The sequence below is a fragment of the Palaemon carinicauda genome, unplaced genomic scaffold (genome assembly GCF_036898095.1).
Source record: "Palaemon carinicauda isolate YSFRI2023 unplaced genomic scaffold, ASM3689809v2 scaffold480, whole genome shotgun sequence".
Lineage (NCBI taxonomy): Eukaryota > Metazoa > Arthropoda > Malacostraca > Decapoda > Palaemonidae > Palaemon > Palaemon carinicauda.
Genome location: NW_027171740.1, coordinates 113,942 through 134,942, shown reverse-complemented (window position 1 = coordinate 134,942; position 21,001 = coordinate 113,942). Strand labels below are relative to the sequence as shown.

Here is a 21,001-nt window from a genome sequence, read left to right as displayed (position 1 = left end):
GTACAAGATTGAACTTAAGGTATATGCATATCAGTGTTTTCTTAATTGCTCATCGATTCTTCTAGATCTAGTTTTTATGATTGCAATTGCTTGCAAGACAAAGAAAGGCATTGCTTGATAGGATTTTGGGAGTACTGTTGCATATATAACAAGGTCTTTGAACTGTTTGTTTATATCAGAGTTTGATGTGCTGCTTATGAAGTCATGTTTTGTGTTTTAATGTGTTCAGGTGTGCAAAGGGTTTCCCTGATCAGTTCTGATAGGGAGATGTGGTCTGCCAGCACAGAGCATCATTAAATAAATTGGGTAGGTTTGCAAGTAGAGACGTTGCAAGATCAGCTTAAGTATACTGAAGTCCTTAAATATAAACTACTTTTTATGTTATTAGTTCCAACAGACTTGCCCTCTAAATCGCAATGAAGGTCAATACTACACAATATTCTAGAAGCTTTATTCCAGCTATGACTATACAGTGGAAAGACAGTTGAATCTTTGTAACTTCAGATGTTCAAACTTAAAGCGAATGTTTTTATGTTCAACAGGCTGACACAACTCTCTCTTTATAGTTGATATATGCCAGATTTATCTTAAGATCTATTATAGTCACTACTTTTCATATAGTTTATTTCCATATTTCCTTTCCTCACTGGGCTATTTTCCCTGTTGGAACTTTTGGGCTTGTAGCATCCTGCTTTTCCAACTAGAGTTGTATCTTAGTAATGATAATAACAGTAATCTATTGTGCAATGTTTTATGTCAAGGGAGAAACATGCCAGTCTGCATTAATGACTTCGTTTCCAATGGTGAAGTGTTGTGCATGTCTAGTGAGCTATAAAGTCTGAGAATCAGGGTGAGATACCCAGTCAGTTTTTCCTACCCAGGTTGTAACTTATCAGAACACCAGTTTAGCAACGAGACAAATCAGGCAGCAGTGTGTCATGGCTGTGAAAGCTGGCTATCAGCACACTGCCAGGGCAGGCACTACAGGAAATAGGAGGAGAGATTCTCTCCTCCTCCTTCCTGGGTTGACAAGGAGGGGAGGTTTTAGTTGTGGTAGCCTTTGAACTGTATAATAATAATAATAATAATAATAATAATAATAATAATAATAATAATAATAATAATAATAATAATAATAATAATAATAGCGTCCAACACAAAAGTGATTATTGGCTATCGCCTTGAAATTGACTTTTATACCTGAAAATAAAAGACTGCTCATCTGTTTTCCCTTTCCCAGATCTGATGGAGTAAGATCGCCAACCAGCTGTTAAGTACAAATGCACTTCAACTATATCACAGTTCCCACTTGCCTTCTTTCATCTTGCTGTCCAACTTATCTTGGGTTTGCTCCCTGTCGCACGTGAGTTCTGATTGGCCTCCTAGGACCCTGGCTAAAGTAAAGCTACTCACAGGTCTGGTAGCTGCCTGGCCCTCGTATACACCGACATCCCTGTCGTTATAACAAGTAAGGTTGATTTTCCTTTTGGGTCATCTGATCATGCTTTGATTTCATTAGTGGTAAAGACAGAACAACCTGTCCCTAATGTATATTTTGATGTAAGATTTATATAAAATCTCAGACTGGAATGACATATAAGTGATTTTTTTTAACATGAATTGGTCACAATTGTATAGTAGTGTTGAGCCTATTTGGGCTATTTTCCTTGTCTGAGTCCTCGAGCTTATAGCATTCTGCTTTCCCAACTAGGATTGTAGCTTAGCAAGTAATAATAATAATCTAGTCAACATAATCGGTAAGCGTAGCACTTTAGATGCGTTAAGGTACCGAGTGAAGGACAAACCATGTTTTAATGATGATTGTTGACGTGGTCATTTGGAGAGGCAGGAGGCCTATCATCTTTAGCAGGGTAACAGATCAGATTTGACTTTGAATAACTATACTCAGGTAAGAACTGATGTTCAGAGTTTATGCTTCAACTGAAAAGGGATACAATTTAACTAGAAAAGACGCCCTTTCTGGTACAACACAGGAGCATAAGTGGTGGTCTACCCTTAAATCTGCACTCTTTGGTGCAGACGCAACAATTCCTCCTTTCCTTAAAACAACTAGCTCAGTCACGCATTGTCCAAAGCAAAAGGTAACACTTTTGGCTGATGTGTTTGACAGTAAACAGAGTAATGAGAAACTTGGTCTTCCGCATTCCTGTTTTCCTGAGGCTGAACTAACTAACTTAGCTCTTTGATCTCGTGAAATTAAAGCTCTAGAATGAATGACCTTGATGCTTATGGAGGTGTAGACCCAAATGGTATTTTTCCTTTGCTTTTTATAAAGACTGTAGATTTCTTAACTCCAAAGTTAACTGTTATTTCCCACAAGTTAGGATAAGGATCTTTTAGCACTTGTTGAAGATTGGTAATGTTACTCTATTATGTAAATGTATTTGCGGTAGCTTTAGTCAAGCTGTGATTACCGCCCATTTTCCGTCGCCCCCATTTTATATAAAGTTTTTGAATGTCTTTTGGCAAATTGTCTAGATATGAATGCTGAGATTGATCATTTGTTCCCTAGTCTGAAATTAGGCTTTGAGAGGCCTTGGAGCATGTGATGCCCCTTCTTATAATCTCCAATGCTGTACAGAAATCCCTTGATTGTGATAAGAGAGTTCATATGATTGGCATCAATTTTAGTGCTGCCTTAAACCTTGTTAATCATGAGGCACTTCTTTTCAAACTTAAACAGTTGGGAGTGGGGTGTCTTTATTTACCATTATTATTTAATTCTTAAGTAATATATTGCAAAGAGGAGTTGTTGATGGGCACCATATTGAGTAAAGGAATATATCCGGTGTTTCTCAGGGTAGTGTTCTTGGCCCATTACTTCTCGTACTCTATACACATGTGGTTTCGCCTAGAACTCTAAGTTTGTTGCAAGTATAGATTTTTTGCTTCAATATAATCTTCTGAATGTAGATCTTGGGTTGCTGAATCTCTAGGTAGAGAACTAGGTACAATTAGTATATGGTACAAATTATGGGGCACGAAGTTGAACCCTAACAAAACTCTAGGTTTGATTGTAAGTAGGTCGAAGACTGTCACCTCAACATCCAGATTTCTGCATTGATAATGTTTCTTTAACTAAATACGACTCTTTAAAGTTTGGGTGTGATTCTTGTAGCAAATTTACTTTTGAGAAACATTTTCAATAAGTTTTTCAATTGAACAATTAATAGCCTATTGAGAAAGTCTTAAAATTTTATGATAATCTATTCTGAAGAAGTGTTTTAATTCTTTCATTCTACCTTGTTTCGAATATTGTTCTCATGTCTGGTCTTCAGCTGCTGTTTCTCATCTTAATTTATTGGACAAGAACTGGCAGTTTATTGAATTTCTTATTCTTGATCTAGATATTAATCTCTGGCACAGTCGTTCAGCTAGTTCATTATGCATAATGTATAAAATTTTTCATAACTCTGACCAATCTTTGCATCCAGATCTTCCTGAACAGTACCATGCTGCTCGTAATACTAGATAGTATGTAGTTAATTCTAATAGTCTTGCCTTCTCCATCAAAAAGCTCAATAATACGCAGTATTCTAGAAGTTTTATTCCAGCTGTGAACCAGACTGTGGGATGATTTTCTTAATCAGGTAGTTGAATAGGTGGAACTTGAATAGTTCATAATAATAATAATAATAATAATAATAATAATAATAATGATGATAATGATAATTATAATAATGATGATTATAATAATAATGATTATAATAATGATGATAATAATAGTTATGATAATAATAGTTATGATAATAATAATAATTAATAATGATAATAATAATAATAATAATAATAATGATAATAATAATAATAATAATGATAATAATAATAATAATAATAATGTGTTATATGTGCAATGTCTAAACTGTAATTCAGCTAAAAGTATAAGAACTCTAATTCATTTACTTTCTTTCAGAATTAGCAGTATGTTCCACATTTTCAAGAAGATACGTTAACAGCACTGGTGAGATTCACTTCACTAATTACAGGTAAGGTGTTCATATGGAAATGTGACCATTTTATTTTAGGTACTATGCACTCTTAGAGTATCATAAAATACATTAACACAAACCAAATTTGAGAAATTCATTCTAATTATTCCAGTCTTCCCTCACCCAAATGAGCTATCCTAAACATATGCTTCTTTCCCTTTTAATTGCAAAAATCCCTAAGCCCTTTGTCATGGCAGTCATTGAGATCCTACTAAAAAATGGTGAAAGTCTTTTTTCATACATTGTCTCAACTTGAACCTACCCATATGTTCATGTGTTTCATGCACAATTATACACATTGTGATTGCACTATTCACAGAAAAATATGCTTACATATACTTCTGTTAGATTTCACAGTTGTCTCTCTCTTGAGCCTTTAATTTAATACTTCTTCATTCATCATCTACTTTGCGCTTCATAATCCTCAGCCATGTAGGTCTGGTCTTCCAATTCTTCTAGTGCCTTGTAGACCCCAGCTGAACGTTTGGTGAACTAATCTCACTTGGGGAGTGCGAAGAGTATGCCCAAATCATCTCCATATACTATCCCACAACGAACTTGCAAATCTCCTAATTTCTCCTAACGTACTGCTCCATTCAGAAATGGGAACACCATTACCATATACAAAAATGCAGACCTATTTTGGATTATCCAAACAAACACATTTTTTGGGCTCAAGCCATGTCGTCCTGATGGAAGGTTCCTTCAGTAGCTTCCTTTGGATATATATATAACTTCCGTAGTTGTATATATCCGAAGGAAGCTACTGAAGGAACCTTCCATCAGGACGACATGGCCATCTCACCCAAAAATAGATTTTTCGCTTCACTAAAAATCCGTTTTTTTTTTTATTTTTTTTTTTTATTTTTCATCTAATAATTTGGACATCTCATCCAAATCACTTGACTCATAATTACGATCCATAATACTACTTCTCTAGAATCTATTTATAATGAGCACCACTCAAATACTGAGTGCATTCTCCAGTGTTACAAATTAGATTAATCCTAAAACATCTCTCAACTCTCACTGTCCTTGTTTTAGTTAACTCTTGCCTTTGCTTAACAAAATTTTCAGCCTTTTTTAAATCTAGATGCATACACTGTCCCAAAAACACACACCTTCAGCAAACCACTCTATTTTTTATACTTTCACTCTTACCTCTTCCAACTTCCCTAACACTGCACTATAAATCATATGTCCTTCAATTGATTTACAACGTTCTTTGAAAAGCAGCAGTACATTAGTCAATCTAATTTTTAAACTATTGTGTGCTTTAGCTCTTATAAGGCAGTGGTTGATCTTTTCGTTACTGGCATTTGCTAATACGAACTAGATCTACTATAGTAAACACTTTCATCCCATGCATACTACTGTGTATAAGCCCTGATACATCACACATTAGAAACCTATATTTCACAGTAACCTCATTGACCTTTATAAAAGCCATACACATTTGCCATCTTTCATCCAGCTGCCACACATGTACTATTGGAGTATTCAGTGGACTCTCACTTGGCTCAATCTCTCTCTCGCAACATACAACCAAAAGTGACTGGGGTTTCTGATATATGAGGGGATCCTGACTCAAAACTAGCTCACTCGTACACCGGGGACTTTTCCAAGTCCTCATCTCCATAACTCGGAGCTCTTGTTCTTTCCCACAGTATAAGAAGTTTTAGTATTCAATCTAATTTGGCCAAACAGTTTTTAGTATTCTCATTCTACTTGCTGAATTTCACCATTTATCACATAACCTGAAATATACCCTCCACACCACACATCACTCCTTGCTTGTTTCCTACTTGTATATACTTTCCCATATTTTCTTTTGTACATCCAATTTTATAAACATACTGCAGTCTCTCCAATAAATATGAACCCATCAAATAGATATGCTACTCTCTTTACCCTCAGGCACACTATTCTATCTTATTTCTCTTCTTCTTATTTTGTTGTTTTTATAGTTTATATAGGAAATATTTATTTTGTTGCTGCTGCTGTTCTTCAAATATTTTATTTTCCTAGTTTCCTTTCTTCACTGGGCTATTTTACATGTTGGAGCCCCTGCGCTTAAAGCATCCTGCTTTTTCAACTAGGCTTGTAGTTAAGCAAGTAATAATAATAATAATAATAATAATAATAATAATAATAATAATAATAATAATAATAATAATAATAATAATAATAATAATCCACAAATAAACAATCGCAGACATCTGCATGCACCCAATTACAAAATACATTTACTTCTAGAAACATACCCATAAAATCTTTGGAAGCTGTGTACTCTACATATCCTTCTATATATTATTTCAAGGCTTCTAATCATTAGAGATATATGGTTGGGGCTATTCATTTTCACGTGTTACACCTGCAATATTGGCTACAAACATTTCTAAATGCTTATATATACTGTATTCTATTTCATTTCAACTACAATTTATTTTCGTCATCCAGAGATATACTTTTCAATGAAAAAATAAATCACAATAGAAAAAGATATTTCTTCATCTCACACAACAGCAGAAGTGCATATCCTCAGGACCCATCACTATGTGGGTCCTGCATATCCTCCATTTTTACAAATAATTTTACTACCTTCCAAACTACGATATGTCCCTGTCATTTTTTATACTTAAAAAATTGTTTTACTCATCATATTCTACTTAAATTCTCCCACCTCAAGTTCCACATTAGCATTCTCCCGATGATAATGATATACCTATGTCCAAATATCTTATATGATTTATTTATTCAACAGTTATTGTATTGCTTTTACCTTTGGTAAGGGTAGAAGAGACTTTTTAGCTATGGTAAGCAGCTCTTCTAGGAGAAGGACACTCCAAAATCAAACCATTGTTTTCTAGTCTTGGGTAGTGCCATAGCCTATGTATCATGTGTTTTCACCGTCTTGGGTTAGAGTTCTCTTGCTTGAGGGTACAATCGGACACACACTTCTCTGTTATTTCTCTTCCTCTTCTTTTGTTAAAATTTGTATAGTTTATATAGGAAATGTTTATTTTAATGTTATTGTTTTCGAAATATATTTTTCATTGTTTGCTTTCCTCACTGGGCTATTTTCCCTGTTTGAGCCCCTGGGCAAGCTGATTTTCCAACTAGGGTTGTAGCTTAGCAAGTAATAATAACATTTTTTCTTCCGAGGACCTTGGTTGACACGAGTGTGTTAGTATCCTATCTCCTTTCATCTTTCAGGTTCTGAAAGATATTTTCTTTTTAAATGCTGCTCTCTCTCTCTCTCTCTCTCTCTCTCTCTCTCTCTCTCTCTCTCTCTCTCTCTCTCTCTCTCTCTCTCTCTCTCTCACTCACTGTGTGCTCTGCATATTACCAGGGGAGCAAGAGAGCGTTGAATGGATACCTTGTGCTGTCAAAGTTTGGTGTCATTTTTCGTAAACTAGGGTCCTTATAGAATGCATTTTGCTTGGTCAAGCTTCTGAGAATTTCGTAGAGACGTCTACATAGGGATAGTTTTGAGATGACTCATAAGCTAATTTTTTGCCAGTTTTGCTGCAATAGAAAATAAGTAATATCATCGTTTTCCAATAAATTACTTTGTCTAACCATGACAGTTTAAGCTGTTATCGTAATGCTAATCAAAGATAGAAGAATTATTTTTACTTTCTTTAAATATCCATTACATTACATTTCAGCATCTACGGTACTTGCCAAAGACTACATTATCAGGTGTATATAGAGTCGGTTTTCGAAAATATTGTTGTAATATTTCTGTTATATAGTAATAGTACATAAAATGTACTAGTACATCCTGTTACATAATTTGTACATCCTTTGGAAGGACATATTTAAAGTATCAATTTGATTTACAATATAAGACTTTGTTGTTCTCTTAATAACAGGAAAATGAAGAGGAAATATGCACATTTGTGTCGTAAAGCAATCAAAAGATTTGAGTTTTGTAGAAATTTTTATATTTTGCTTCAACAAACCACAAAAGAATTTTTGTATACTATTAGTAAGAACTTTTAAATTGCATTTTATTGTCGGTTTCTTACGAATTTCTTAAATATAAAAAAGTCAATGTTTGTTATTAGCAAAATCAGCTTCGTCTGTATATAGCCCTTGAAAAAGTTGGTGCCTTTCTTTGACAGTGACAGCCAAGAAAAGGAACATTTTTATTCTTGCTGCAGACACAAATCTCCGCACGCTGATTTTTGCACATGCACCTCAAACTTATTCCCAGATTAGCTGTGATACTGGAGTCAGTGTTGCAGAGATTTTTTTCGCAGAGAACAGCCATAAGATGTACAGTTAACCATTCTAGGTTTGCTTTACGTGAAGACTTGCTTATGATTGTTGCAATAGCTGAATTTTGAGTATATTGTAGAAGAGCATCTTCTGTTTGTGAAAGGCTTTAATAGTCTGGATTTTGCTGTTAGAAAAGTTTGTATCTGCAATTCAACCAATGATAGTTCAATGCCCCCTGATGCATGCACTACTAAGGACAGGCAAGATTGCATCAGTTCGGCACTGATAATCTGCAACTGCATATCTTTTGCAAATAATTTCAGGGGATTAAAAAGCATCTGCCCTAGACATTTCCATAACTTCTTTTTGCCAAGTCAGTAGAACAATATCTTCATCTTTACCTGGAAATGCATAAAAGAATGGTAACAAGTTGCATTTGTCCTTATCTGATTAAATGAATGTATCATGGCTACAGATAAATGTCTTAAGATCTGTTAAAACTCATAGATTGGTCAAGGAAGTTGATATTGCACAGTAACAGATTACCAGAATTATAACATCTATGCCACTGGAAGGAATGACAATACGATTTGCACCTAATTCTTCAGCACTGTAAATTGTATGGAGGATGGTTCGATTGCCAGCTTCCATGCGAGTTGGTCCAAGTGTGGTGATGTCTCTCTCACTTCTTTTCTTAAAAAAAAAAAAACATTATTTTTTACTTCTTTATAAAGGCACGAAACAAGTCGAGATGAACTGGACAACACAAAATCCCTGAAGGTAGGCACTGAAAGGTGATTCTGGATATTATATAGCTCCTGTAATCCTGATTTGTTTGCCTTGTCTTTTCAATTGCACTTTGACTGGGAAGTTGACCATATTTAGCAGAGAAAGAGTGAATATATAATGTTCATTGGGACATCTCGAAGAAGGATGTATCTGTAGCGTTGTTCTACGTCTTTGATTTTTGGATGAAATGGCCACCTGTGGGTTGCATATATGGCATCGACAGTGACAGAAGTGTTGATTGTCACCTTGGGTAATGTATCTAGACATTTTGTGTCTCTTCCAATATTACTTTCATTTTGTTTACTTTTCTCATTCTGCCCTCAAAGTCAAATAAGGAGGATTTGAATTTCAGTACAGTCATTTTCTTCAGCAGTTACCACCTGAGAAACTATCTGAAGCAGATATGTTTCTGAAAACTACTTAACTTTTTCTTTCTTAAAAGTCTTTCTCACAGTTGTTTACCTTCACTTTCAAGGAGGCAAGTATTTAGGCTTTTCCTCCAATTGACTTGATTCAAGTCACTATGAGATTCTTTGGAAGCACAAACTCTATATGATATGCAAACCAATCTTTCTACAGTAAGCTCTTGGAATAGGTTGACCATTTCTGTGATGGTCTGCTAATCCTTGTGACGATAACCGATCCAAATTTATGATTTTTGGGTGGTGTCTCAATACTAGTGTTCATATGAAGCACTCTCTTCAACTTAACAATATTTTTAGCAAACTTGGGTTTTGTGGAAAGCCATTTCATTTGTATCTTTAGTGTCAATGTGATCCCACAGGTATACATGGCTTTGGTTCACTTCAGTGTTGTATTTCTGTTCAAGAACCATACAGTCTTGCCTGTCCTTAGTAGTTTGTGTAGCAGATGGCACTGAACAATCTTTGATGTAGTTGCTGGTGTAAATCAGGACTACTGCTCAGTCTTCCACCAGCAGAGGATGTTCTTCTAAAATATATTAAATGTTTTGCTGTTGCAACGACCATGATAAAGTTCTCATACTTGACTTAACACAAAAGTTATTGACAACATCAAATGGCTAATCTCCTCAAAAAAAAAAAAAAAAAAAAAAAATCTTCTGACTCCAGTTTACACGAAAAAAAATGTAACTCCGAGTAAAGGTAATGTGCAAAAATCGATGTGTTGGAAACTATCTGCAGCAAGAATATTTTTTTCTTAGCTGTCATTGTCAATGGAAAGCACCCTTTTGCTCAAGCGAAATATACTTGATCGTTGATACTGACAAATATTAATAAGCACTGACTTTTTTTATATCTCAAAAATCCATAAGGAAAATGATAGGAAATACAATTTAACAGTTCTTACTAATTATATCGATATTTTCTGCTATAAAGCTAAATATTAGGATTTCTATAAAATACAAATTATTTCCATGACACACTGTGTAATATTTTATTTTCATTATTATGTTAGGATAATGAAGTCATATATGAAATATCAAATTTGCAATGATATGCCTTCCTAGCAATTATATCACTATTTTTTGTGTGGTGAATCTCTCTGAAAATCAATGCTGGAAACATCCCTCTATTATCATATGACACAGTATGGTGATATTTCCTTTTTATTGTCATGTTATTAACAGTACAATAAAGTCTTGTATATCAAATAAATGCTCTGAAAAAGTACTTTCAAGTATGATGCACTAGGAAATATTCAATATGATAAAATAAAACACATAATATTAAACTAATAAATTTGTGAAACTGAATTATATCCACCTGTTAATGTGGTATATTGCAAGTACCGTGAAGTATATTCTTCTAGATTGCATTTAGTATTACCATAACAGCTTCAAATGTCATGAATACACATTGCAATTTCATGGAAGACAATGACCACCTAATTTTTGTACCATAAAAACTAACAAGATTGTTTGCTGAACAGAAACTTATGAAATGTTCCATTTTCATTTGCAACTTCGCCAAGACTCTCGACACCCATCACATTCTCTATCCCTTGATTATTCCTTCCAACTTTAGCATTGAAGTCACCAATCACAAATTTCATACCTCTCTCTGGGATCTCGTCTATTAAACTCTGCAGTCCTTCATAGTATTCATCTTTTCCTTTCTTCAGGGAATCATTCGTTGGGTTACAGCAAACTGTAATACTCATATTGCACAGCTTTGATTTGAACTTTGCTAGTAACAATCTACTATTTACAGCTCTCCACTCGGTTAATGCATTTTCTGCTCTTGGTGTCATCAATAGGCATAGGAGATGATAATGATGATGATTAAAACTGACAAAAATTAGCTTAAGGGTCACCTTGAAACTCCCTCTGCGTACAAGTCCTTCTAAATTCCTGTAAACCTGGCTAAGCAGAAGGCATTCTATAGGAACCCTAGTTTATGAAGAATGACACCAAACTTTAACAACACTACATGGGATCTGTGCTCCCCAGGTATATGTTTACTTTTGCTTTTGAAAGTTTTAGATTCCATGTTTTTACTACGTTCGCATTCTTTATCTTAATATCCAAAACCTGGCCTTCTACCCTCACAGGGTCATCCACTTCCATCTTCCCCAAATGGCTCCTTTCAATAGGTTTTTGGTTTGAAATCCCTTACTTTGATTAGTGATACCAAGGTGATACCATCTATTAATATTTGTACATCGTCTTAAGCTGACTCTTCACACCTTAGCATTACATAGACAGCCACTGCCATAGTTATAATTTAGCTTTCTATTCAGTCACCACTAGTATTGCTCTATATATTTACATTGATTATCCATCAACTATTCAGTATCCATTTCTGTTTGCTGCCTATTCTTATATAATTTTTTTTAATGGTGGCATAAGTCTTTTAATAGTTTATATTTGTCATATCTGGTTTGATTTTGTTGGTTTCAAAAATATTTTGTTAATTTTTTCTCATCGTTTATTTCCTTATTTCCTTTCCTCACTGAGCTATTTTTCCCTGTTGGATCCCTTGGGCTTATATCATCTTACTTTTCCAACTAGGGCTGTAGCTTGGCTAGTAATAATAATAATAATAATAATAATAATAGTAATAATAATAATAATAGTAATAATAATAATAGTAATAATAATAATAATAATAATAATAATAATAATTCTCAGAATATTCTCTTGTTTTACACAACTAGCTACTTTTGTAAATCTATTTTCAAGTCTATATTCCAGGCAATAACAACTCATTTGAACATAATTACATTTTCATCCCTTTCCCAGAACACACACAGTATACATCACAACTTAAACTCATATTCACTTTCCTCTATACTTCCCTATTCTTAGGTTTACTGCCAATATCCCTTCTTCCTAAGCAGAAATATTTGCCTGTCCGGTTCTAAGCATTAATATACTTGAAGTTTTCTCTAAGTATACTTATTAAACTGAAATATGTCCCAATTCATTTCAGGGCATTATTACCATTCAACATTTTCTCTGAATAGACCATTCTACCAATATATCTATCAGACATAGTTCGAGGAAATCTTTGCAACTGTATCTATCAAAGCAACATCTCACATTTCTACCATTTCCTTTCAATGATTGCAGGAATAAAATCAATTTTTTTACTCATTCTCTTCCTTACATTCTCATATACAGCCATCTTGCTCTACTATCATAAGTTCCTATCAACAACCCTATTGTAATGAACACAATTCAAGGACCAAACATGCACAACTTGCTCACTTTCTTTCAGACTGTTAACAATGATACGCAGCAGGGTTTAACAATCGATAATTCACACACAACTGAACTATATTCTTACACAGCCAACAACAATCTCTTGAAAAGTTTATATACTGCAGTATATATCTATATCTATCTATCTATCTATCTATTGCAATACTAATTTCCTCGATTCAATTGCACTTCTGTAATAGCAACAGCAAACTAGTTACTCGTGAAATCTCTTTTGTCTATTCAGCCCACTCTCAAACAATAGCATACTGTACACCTTCCATCGAAATCCTTAAAATAAATCTGTCATTTTGGCATAAACACAGATCTAAAGTGTCTACCAACTTTTCTATCCATCATTATCAAATAATCAGCTCTTGGGACCAAATGATACAGCAAGGTAACCCTAATCTTAATGCTGACTGTTCTTATTGCTATGAGTCCAATCTGTTGAACGTCTCCATTCTTTTGAGTTTTCAATTATCTCCTGTTACATTATTATTATTATTATTATTATTATTATTATTATTATTATTATTATCATTATTGTTATTATTATTATTATTATTATTATTATTATTATTATTTTTACTACTTGCTAAGCTACAACCCTAGTTGGGAAAGCATGATGCTATAAGCCCAGGGGGCGCCCAACAGGAAAAATAGCCCAGTGAGGAGAGGAAAAAGGGAAAATAAAATATTTTAGGAGTAACAACATTAAAATAAATATCTCCTATATAAACTATAAAAAGTTTAACAAAAAATGAGGAAGAAAAATAAGATAGCATAGTGTGCTCAAGTGTACCCTTTTTACCCTCAAGCAAGAGAACTCTGATCCAAAACAGTGGAAGACCATGGGACAGAGTCTATGGAACTACCCTATACTAGAGACAAATGGTTTGATTTTGGAGTGTCCTCATAGAAGAGCTGCTTGCCATAGTTGAAGTGTCTCTTCTACTCCTAACAAGAGGAAATTTTATTTAGTTGTAGGCTTCTTTATCTCGTCTTCTAAACAAGTTCATTCGTCTTGCCCATTACTGATCCTGGTAACCTTTCTGAAAGGTTTTCCTGTTCACGTCCTGGTGTCCCAGATTAAGGTTGATATATTGAGAACACCCGTATTGCCTTATCTCAAAGATCATTTAAACATTTAGTATTCTCTCTGGTTTTTTCACAATTACAACAAAAATAATTAACATCTAAAAGGACTGCATCATATGCTTTTACTTATTTTATGATCCTTAGCATCTCCTGAATTCATTTCTACCCATTACTCACAGCATCCTTTAAGCAGCTCTCCTATCTTCTATTTGATATCCTTCCTTTCCAGTCATCATAGGATCTGTTTGGCTTATGTTTAGCACATTCATCTCTACATTTTTCTCCTCCACTTCCACATTTCTATGCTTCTCCTTCCATTATTGAGATAAACAGTAAATGATATAGGGTTTATCCTGGAAAGGCATCTAAGATTTTTCTCATATACTTCTCAAACACCTACCACTGTCTTCACCCTAGATATATGTTAAGTAGTCTGTCCATCTAATTCCTACAAATAGTGGCATTGTATGTCTTCTCAAACACCTACCACTGTCTTCACCTTAGATATGTTAAGTAGTCTGTCCATCTAATTCCTACAAATAGTGGCATTGTATGTCTTCTCAAACACCTACCACTGTCTTCACCTTTAGATATGTTAAGTAGTCTGTCCATCTAATTCCTACAAATAGTGGCATTGTATGTCTTCTCAAACACCTACCACTATCTTGAGGGTGCATTCGGGCACACTATCCTATCTAATTTCTCTTCCTCTTGTTTTGTTAAAAGTTTTATTGTTTATATAGGAAATACTTATTTTGGTGTTGTTGCTGTTCTTAGAATATTTTTTCATTGTTTCTTTTCCTCACTGGGTTTTTTCCTGGTTGGAGCCCCTGGGCTTATAGCATCCTGTTTTTCCAACCAACCAGGGTTGTAGCTCAGCAAGTAATAATAATAGTAATAATATGCAAAGGACTCTGTCCATCTAATTGCTTGTCTTACTATTTTAATAAGTGTCTTCTCGAGGTATCATTCCAGTATTTAACTCATTATCATGACTGTCTTTGTTGCATTACCTTTAAAATATAGGGACCCTGATCAAGCACTATATACACTATCCAACGTTGTTAATTGACCCGCGTATAACTCAAGCACGAACATATTTTATGCCCTTGCAAATGAATCTATTACCTCTGTCTGTGTTTCACACTGGACCACATAAATAGGGTAATGTTTCTCCCATGTGATATCAAACAAGACCTTACTTCCAGTCTCATTTAGTTTTCCATTTTAGACTCTTTTGTATTCTATTCATCTGGAATTTTTCATTTCTAATTTTCTTTCTTTTAATATTGCATTCCAAATTCAGTTACATTTCATCCAGGAAGCTTTTTAAACATTATAGAAGCTGTTTGAACAAAGATCTGGCAGTTATTAAGTCTTATGGAAGCGTTCTAAACGTTACAGATGCAATCTGAACAAAGAACTGGCAGTAATTCTTCTATTTCCAAATTCATGTTTCTACACATTTTCCTCCATTCTTTTATTCAATCTCACAGAAACTTCTTGGTCCCAAAATAGAAACTTACAAATACTAACTGGTTGACACTTTTCTTGTTTGTCCATTCTTTTGCATGAATTATTCGTTCTCCAATAAAAACACTTTTTTTTTTAATCACATTTATCCATGATAGTCTTAATATCTGCTTTCATTTTATTTCACCTATAATCAATTGAGCATCCTACCAATAACTTTACTCCTTCAAAAGTATCTATTTTATGGGACAACTATTCTACAGTAATACTCTGGCTGTCACCTCTATATACGTAAGCTATTTGGATATTTTCTCTCTTCAATTACATCTCCTTACCTCCCTCAACAGCAAATGATACAGGGCTGATAGTTGATAGAAATCGACATTTTTCTCAAATAGTTTCATTTTTTAAATCTTCTTAGATTAAAGTAACAATATCCAAAAAAAATCTTTCTGGTGACATGCGTTCCTAATTCTCACCACCTGTTTGCCTTAGTACTTTGTCCCTTCTCATTTCTACAATATTATTATTATTATTATTATTATTATTATTATTATTATTATTATTATTATTATTATTATTATTATTATCATTATTATTATTAAGCTGCAACCCTAGTTTGAAAAGCAGGATGCGATAAGCCCAGGGGCCCCCACAGGGAAAATAGCCCAGTGAGGAGAGGAAACAGGGAAAAATAGAATACTTTAAGAACAGTAACAACAATAAAATAAATATTTCTTATATAAACTATAAAAATTTTAACAAAACAAAACAAGAGAAAGAGAAATTGTATAGAATATAGTGCCCGAGTGTATCCTCAAGTAAGAGGAACTTGACCCAATTTATGGTCTTTCAGACTTTATTTTTTCTTTGCAAACACTCAACCAGTCCTTGTAAATTATTATCTGAACTCTCTCTCCTACTTCAAACATTAGACATTGAAACACTTACTCTCATTTATTCTCGTGTATTCACATTATGTTAAATGTCCACTTCCTTTCTCCCTAAAGTGAAATATGTCTGTCCAGTTCTTTGACCACTTGACACATTCTCTAGCTAAGGTAGCCCCAGGAAATCTCTGCACCAGCACCTATCGAGAAACTATTTTACAATCTATTTGTTACTCGTGCAGTAATTCTGCCATCTCTTTCTTGCAATGCTTGTAGGAATAAATCCATTTTTTACAATCCAAATGTACTTCACATCACCGGTTTTCTTCATGTGTAGTATCTCACACTTGCAGCCTATCTCAATATTGGTACTATGGCAATTATTATTATTATTATTATTATTATTATTATTATTATTATTATTATTATTATTATTATTAATTGCTAAGCTACAACCCTAGTTGGAAAAGCAGGATGCTATACACCCTTGTGGGCCCAACAGAGAAAATAGCTCAGTGAGGAAAGGAAGCAAGGGACAATAAAATCTTTCAAGAACAGTAACAACATTAAAATAAGTATTTTCTATATAAACTATAAAAAAATAACAAAACAAGAGGAAAAGAAATTAAATAGTGTGCCAGAGTATACCCTCAAGCAAGAGAACTCTTTTGAGATAAAAGGTAATTAACCCAGTTCTTGATAAACTTCTAGTATTTTTCTCATACTTTCGAAACACCTACCATTGTCTTCACTCTAAATATGTGTAAGGGAATCTGTCCATCTAATTGCTTGACATGCTAATTTAATAAGTATCTTAACTCATTATCAGGTCTGCCTTTTGTTTTGGCATTACTTTCAAAATATAGGGACCTTTATCAAGCACTATATACTCTATCCAGCGTTGTTAATTAAACGGTATATAACTTAAACACAAATTTTTTTTATGCTCTTGCAAATTGACAGATAACAATGCTACCTCTCTACTAAATTTCAGTGTTACCTCGGTCTCTATCGTACACTAAACCACATAATTAACAAATACTGTATCTCTCTCTCATGTGATCTTATACAAGACCTTACATTGTCTCCTTTCATTTTGGAATCAACATGATATTTATCTATAATGTTACTTGACACTTTTCTCTTTTTCTAAATTGCAATCCAAATTCAGTAACATTTTTTCCATTTCCTTATATTTCCACAATCATATTTTACACTTTCTCATTCACTGCTTCCTTTAATCTCACAGAAGATTCTTAGTCTCACATAAGAACTTACAAATACTAAATGGTTGACACTTATTTCTGTCTCTCCATCCCTTCACATGAATTATTGGTTCTCCTATACATGGTCTTTTTATCAAATTCATCTGAAATAGTCTTGATGTCTGCTTTCATTTATCTAAACCTTTTAGCCATAGTAAGTAGCTCTTCTAGAAAAAGGACACTCTCAAATCAAACCATTGTTCTCTAGTCTTGAGTAGGGCCATAGCCTCTGTACTATGGTCTTCCACTGTCTTGGGTCAGAGTTCTCTTGTTTGAGGGTAAAATCGGACACACAATCCTATCTAATTTCTCTTCCACTGTTTTGTTAAATTGTTATAGTTTATTTAGGAAATATCTATTTTATTGTTGTTACTGTTTTTGAAACATTTCATTTTTCCTTGTTTCCTTTCCTCACTGAGCTATTTTACCTGTTGGGGCCCCTGGGCTTATAGCATCCTGCTTTTCCAACTATGGTTGTAGCTTAGCAAGTAAAAATGATAATAATAATAATAATAATAATAATAATAATAATAATAATAATAATAATAATAATAATAATAATATAGTACTGTCATCTCAGGATGCCAGGATGCCAGAAAACCTAAAATCAATCAATCAATCAATTGTTTCAAATATCAACTTGTGACCTCCCTTAACAGCACGTGACCCCAGAGCCTATCACTAATAGACTCCAACATTTTCCCCCAAAATAATTCTTGCTATATCTGGCGATATACTGAAGCAAGCTTGTTAAAGTCTAGCTTCTCAATGCCTATCTATCTGTTACCTGGGCACGTTGTCCTTTCCCTTATGTTGTATGCTCTGTTAGTGTTATTCATGTACTTTAACTTTTAGTTTATTATAAACAAATTTCCTCCACATTTCCTTAGAGCTACAAGGACTAAGGTCAAATAAGCATTATGCATTACAGTACCGAGTTTTATTCAATGCACTATCTACTTGCACTCATTAACCTTGCACAAATTAACTTAATACAGACAGTACGACAAAGGATATAAATAACTCCAATGTAATGCTATTCCAGACATTCCTTTCAGTCTTGCTTCATTTTCCATTCTAAACTCTACTTGAATTTCCTTTAAAATATGTTTTCATACACTTCCTAGTTTAATAACCTCCTCTCTCTCTCTCTCTCTCTCTCTCTCTCTCTCTCTCTCTCTCTCTCTCTCTCTCTCTCTCTCTCTCTCTCTCTCTCAGGAGAATCTGACTCCTTATTTTATTTCCTTTTCTGTCATTCCATTCTTCCACATGAATCATAACACACTTATTCTTTACATTCTTCTGCAATTTTCCCTATGTCTGCATTCATCTCTCACCAGTGATTGATTCTTATCACCTTTACATACTGCATTCATTAAGCATTTATTCAAAGAGGGAGTTCTATCTCTGCCTGTTCTCTTCAATCAAGCAACCGACTTCATTTAGTTCTCTTTTTTAAATCACTTTCTTACAAGGAACTTAACCATTCTGACCAAAATTACTCTTAAAACATACGTTTCTTCAAATTTAAGTTTCTCACATGACCACCATTCAATCTTTCCCTTTTCAATCACAACCATTCTGACCAGAGTTACTTTGAAACAGATGTTCCTTCAGATTTATGTTTCACACATGACCAACATTCAACCTTTCCCTTTTCAAACACAGCCATTCTGACCAGAGTTACTTTGAAACAGATGTTCCTTCAGATTTAAGTTTCTCACGTGACCAACATTCAACCTTTCCCTTTTCAAACACAGCCATTCTGACCAGAGTTACTTTGAAACAGATGTTCCTTCAGATTTAAGTTTCTCACGTGACCAACATTCAACCTTTCCCTTTTCAAACACAGCCATTCTGACCAGAGTTACTTTGAAACAGATGTTCCTTCAGATTTAAGTTTCTCACGTGACCAACATTCAACCTTTCCCTTTTCAAACACAGCCATTCTGACCAGAGTTACTTTGAAACAGATGTTCCTTCAGATTTAAGTTTCTCACGTGACCAACATTCAACCTTTCCCTTTTCAAACACAGCCATTCTGACCAGAGTTACTTTGAAACAGATGTTCCTTCAGATTTAAGTTTCTCGCGTGACCAACATTCAACCTTTCCCTTTTCAAACACAGCCATTCTGACCAGAGTTACTTTGAAACAGATGTTCCTTCAGATTTATGTTTCTCACGTGACCAACATTCAACCTTTCCCTTTTCAAACACAACCATTCTGACCAGAGTTACTTTGAAACAGATGTTCCTTCAGATTTAAGTTTCTCACGTGACCAACATTCAACCTTTCCCTTTTCAAACACAGCCATTCTGACCAGAGTTACTTTGAAACAGATGTTCCTTCAGATTTAAGTTTCTCACATGGCCAACATTCAACCTTTCCCTTTTCAAACACAACCATTCTGACCAAAGTTACTTTAAAACATAAGTTTCTCACATGACCAACATTCAACCTTTCCCTTTTCAATCACAATCATTCTGACCAAAGTTACTTTGAAACAGATGTTCCTTCAGATTTATGTTTCTCACATGACCAACATTCAACCTTTCCCTTTTCAAACACAGCCATTCTGACCAGAGTTACTTTGAAACGGATGTTCCTTCATATTTAAGTTTTTCAATATTAAACTTACCCGATAATCATGTAGCTGTCAACTCCGTTGCCCGACAGAATTCTACGGAAGGGATACGCCAGCGATCGCTATACAAGAGGGGGGTGTACTCACAAGCGCCACCTGTGGCCAGGTACTGCAGTACTTCTTGTTGACACCACTTCAATTTTTCCTCTGTCGTGCTTCCGGCAAGACGTTCATGGATACGCTTATAATTTTGGAGTCTTGTTCACGGTTTTTGGTGAAGTATTGCTCTAAGATTTCAGCTTTCGCTATTCAGGAAGTTTTATTATTAGCTTAGCTAGCTTTTGGAATTAATTTGATTAATTATGGTGACGAAGAGAGTATGAACTCTCTTTCACCTTTAAATGGCCGACCCTTCCCTTAGACGGAAGTGTTGGTGTCTAAGAGAGTATAGACTCTTTCTTAATTTTGCTTAACAAAAGTTATAGATTTATTTTATATCTCTCCGCCTTTTATAGGCCTCTTCGATTAACTTCCTTTTTTATAAATTTATTAAAATTAATTTTTATATTTGTTTATATTCGACCTTTCCTAATAGTAGGCGGTCTTTTCTTGTACCGAAGTTAATTAACATTGAGCCCGTCATTTCGGTTTTACCTGTTAACATATTATGCTATTTTAATGTTTTTGAAAGAATTTCTTTGATAGTCTCGTACTGTTTCAAAGTTGAACTAACGTTTTGTTTTGTCTCTGCAGTTGTTGACGTTCAGAACGTTCAACTTGCGCTCTATCGTTACGATAGAGAGAGAATTTTCACGGTGTCACGTTGCAGTAAGAGTAAACCGTTTATAGCGTTTTGTTCATTCTTTCTTAGCTTAATGGTTTTAATTCTAATAAAGGAACTTTTTATTTGGGAAATCTTTCAGTTTTTTTCCTTTAACAATAATATGTTTTAACGAGTATATATGATTGGGCTCTTCT

The 21,001-nt window shown here is 34.2% G+C and overlaps 1 long non-coding RNA gene across 1 annotated transcript in view; it reads left to right on the top strand.

Moving 5' to 3' along the window:
* Window positions 1–1,250: 1,250 nt before the first annotated feature.
* Window positions 1,251–21,001, top strand: part of LOC137636999 (uncharacterized) — a 30,936-nt gene continuing 11,185 nt past the window's right edge. Inside the window, exons 1-2 of the long non-coding RNA XR_011043343.1 lie at window positions 1,251–1,468; window positions 3,935–4,007. This is a non-coding gene — a long non-coding RNA (uncharacterized lncRNA). The remainder of the gene's footprint in view (window positions 1,469–3,934; window positions 4,008–21,001) is intronic.